The sequence below is a fragment of the Myotis davidii genome, unplaced genomic scaffold (assembly GCF_000327345.1).
Source record: "Myotis davidii unplaced genomic scaffold, ASM32734v1 scaffold2270, whole genome shotgun sequence".
NCBI lineage: Eukaryota > Metazoa > Chordata > Mammalia > Chiroptera > Vespertilionidae > Myotis > Myotis davidii.
In genome coordinates this window covers 29,147-33,065 of record NW_006281936.1, presented here as the reverse complement: position 1 = coordinate 33,065, position 3,919 = coordinate 29,147, and positions in this window count along the sequence as shown.

Here is a 3,919-nt window from a genome sequence, read left to right as displayed (position 1 = left end):
ACCAATTCAAAAGGGAATATTGGCCAATCAGAGGGGATATCAGGACACAGGAACTGCAGCCTTTGAAGCCTTTATAAACCCTGGAAACTGGAAGTTGGTGGGACTTTTTCCCCCTCCCCATGTGGGAGTCTGTGCTGTGAGGTTCTTTCCTCTTCCCCACGTAGGAGTTTATACTTGTTCTTCAATAAAATTTCCACCTTTGCTATACCACCTTCCGTCTGTGGATTCATTCTTTGACTCCAACAGACAAAGAGCCCGGAACTATTCTGCCCAGGGGAACACCTTGTGTTCCCATCCAAAACTTCCGTTTCACTATCACCAATGATTTTCAGGATTCTTTTAATTTTTCTGCTTGCATCTCATCTTTTTGTGTTATTTTCTCTATGGCACTGGGGGTGGTATTGGAGTCAATTTGCATACCAGCTTTTGCAGACATGAAATTTCCATCAAATATAACTTAATGCATCTGTCCTGTGCTGCCTTTGTCTACTTGTTCCCTAATTTTCATAATTTGCACCAAACTCTGATTTTGCAGTTTTCTAGTACTTCCACAGAGAATATCAAGAAATTTCTTTTAAAATCCATGTAACTGCTATAATTTAAAGGAGAGGGAAGAAATGTGGAATTGAATAAAGGTTAGGCATGCCTCCTTATAAACATGGAAACCTCTCTCCCCAGTTGTTTGGAGTGGGCTCAGTTGTTCAGCACGTGCACTTGCAGATATTGGTTCTGTTCTTTGTTGCTATGATATTGGCAGACAGATTAGAACCTGAAGAAAGATTTTACATCATTAGAAGGATTCAGGGAGTAGTATTCAAAGTAGGTCTTTCTCCCTGATTATCCCCATGTGGGCAGAGATGAGGAATGGCAGGAATATGAAGCACATAGAGGCTTAGAAAGCCAAGATCTAGACCTCAAAAGGCTGGCAGTGGAGGGCCTAGCTGGCTCCTCTTGCAACAGAGTAAAATGCTCAGCCTCTTTGACTCCATTTTCTTTAAACCTGCTTTGTTCCCATGGCTAATAGCTTTTCTTAGTCTTGCATGCAGCACTAGAGGAATTCTACTTGTAGCTTGAGTTGTACAAAAACAGCCCCTTAGCATAAATTTCCCATCGTGAGGAAATAAGGAAAGTATGTATTGTGTAACCTCTTGATCAGACTCACATCAACTAAAGTCATCAGACTAAAAGCAAAGCTTCCTTGAGCCCCTGATGGCACCAAGATGTCTTTGATAGTCAGTTACCTCTTGTCCCTCCCATTTCTCCCTTCCCTTGATTCTTAAATCAAGCCTGAATTCTGTACTTTGTAACATGGTTCTTTAGAATGCTAGTCTACCATCTTCTAGCCTTGCCTTGCAAGCTTATAAGTTCCTTGCCCTAACATCTTGTCACTTGATTTTTTGGCTGTCATGGGACAAACAATATGAACTTAGACTCAGTTACAATCTCTTCTTGCCCCAATCCCCCCACTATCTTGCCTTCTAGCCCCAAATAAAAGTCTAAAACATGCCCTAGGAAGAGGAGGAAAAATAAACATATAAATAAAGTTAAAGTCTTTTATATAGTTGTTAATTTATTACATGTATTGGTGAAAAATAGTTTCATAGATAGAATTCTTGAAGCAACTTGCTCAGCACTATCCTTTTTGGGGTCAGGCAGCTGACTTCTTGAAAATTCTCCTGAAACTTACTTATCACTTTCACCCTGATCCTCTGTTGTTGAGTAATAATAGCTTGCCCTGAATGACGGACCTCAAAGATACCTTAACTGGTCTTAGCCTATAGTATTTCAATGAAGGGAGGATGACTTCGCTGTGTGTCTGCTCAGTACCTGCACATTCTTCTGGGAGTGGTGACCTTCCTCTTTTAGAAAAGGCTCCTTCTTTGCAATACTCCAACTATGAGGGGTCATGGAAACTGCCATGACCCATCTTTCTGGCCACAGTTAATTGGAATCTGATCCAAATGGCCAATCAAGCAGCACCTTTCCCAGGAGCTTTTGAATTTCAGAGAGAGCAGAGTTGATCCTTCCTGGGTGCATGTGTTATGCCCAGATTTCAAGATTCCCAAGAGCCCACCAGGGAGCCAGCGAGTCCGATGCAAAAGCAAAGAGTCTCTTATTCAAACCCAAGTCTGGCTCCCCTACCCTCCTTACTGACACAGCAGCAGGTGGCAGAGAGAGACCTAGCCCAATGTGAAGAGGAGTTTTATAGGGGGGTGGAGTAAGAGCAGGAGAAGGGACTGTGGGCCCCGCCGATTGGCCAGGCGCAAGTCGGTGTCTTGTTACACCGGATGCGGTCATATTGATGGCATACACTTCCCTTGATTATCATTGGTTAGTCCAGAGAAATCCTGGGTGTGGCTAGCAGAGGCTTGGGCTTCCGGGAAGAAGCCTTGCCGAGCACATGGCTCTGCCCAAAAATGGAGAACCCAGGGTAAGATGGAGGGCGTAGTCCTCGCCCTTTCACATGTGCAGTAAAAGAGAATGAAACTGATGCACAGACAGAAGCAGAGAAAAAGGTGGTGAGTGTTTTGGTGGTTTTCAACTTTTTGGTTGGAGTTTTCCTAAGTCCCAGCTGCTCCTCTGACCCTCCCAGGGTTTAAATATGTGACACACTTTTATTTCCTTCCAATAAATTCTTTTGTCTAACCTACTTCAGAATGGCTTTCTATTGCTTGTGTCCAAGAGTCCTAATAAATACCTATGGGAAGGTGCATGTCAAGGTCACAGCATGGTCAAGAAAGGTAGGCTCGAACACAGTATTCCTTCCCTGTGGGAGACGATATGGAACTAGATTATCAGAAGATTTCTTGGTGAGCAGAAAATCAGAACAAGGGCCACTAATTATATGATTGGAGATTTTAATAGCAACAGACTCTGGGAACCTTATGTATCCTACTTTTTATAGGGATCAATCTGTGGTTTGTTTGTTTTCTAAAGACATTTATTCAGTGTCATAATCAGACTATTAAATTTATCAATCAAAATTATGGGTGAAAAAGAAATCTACCTAAAAACCCTTTTTTTAAAAAAAATATTTTTTATTAAATCTTTATTGTTCAGATTTTTACAATTGTTCCTCTTTTTTTTCCCCATAGCTCCCCTTCACCCAGTTACCACCTCACCTTCTGCCCTTACCCCTGCCACTATCCTCATCCATAGGTGTATGGTTTTTGTCCAGTCTCTTCCTGCATCCCCCACACCCCTTCCCCCCTGAGAATTGTCAGTCCACTCCCTTTCTATGTCCCTGATTCTATTATATTCACCAGTTTATTCTGTTCATCAAATTATTTATCTTCTTAAAGGATACCTTTCAGCATTTCATAATACTGGTTTGGTGGTGATGAACTCCTTTAGCTTTCCCTTATCTGTGCAGCTCTTTATCTGACCTTCACTTCTGAATGACAGCTTTGCTGGATAAAGTAAGTCTATTTCTTTCACCAGGTAGGGGAAGTTTTCTGTCATTATTTCTTCAAATAGGTTTTCAATATCTTGCTCTCTCTCTTCTTCTGGCACCCCTATAATTCGGATGTTGGTATGCTTGAAGTTGTCCCAGAGGCTCCTTACACTATCTTCATATTTTTGGAATCTTTTTTCTTTTTTCTTTTCCGATTGGGCGTTTTTTGCTTTTCTGTATTTCAAATCTTTGACTTGATTTTCGGGATCCTCTAGTCTGCTGTTGGAGCACTGTATTATATTCTTTATTTCAGTCAGTATATGCTTAATTTCTAGTTGGTCCTTTTTCATAACCTCGAGGGTCTCACTAAATTTATTGGCGGTTTCTAGAAAATTCTTGAAAAACCTTATAACTGTGGTTTTGAATTCTATATCCAGTCATTTGCTTTCCTCCATTTCTGTCATTTGTGACTTGTTTCTTTGTCTCCGCATTTTTTATGCTTCCCTATGTTGGTAGAGTGGTTTT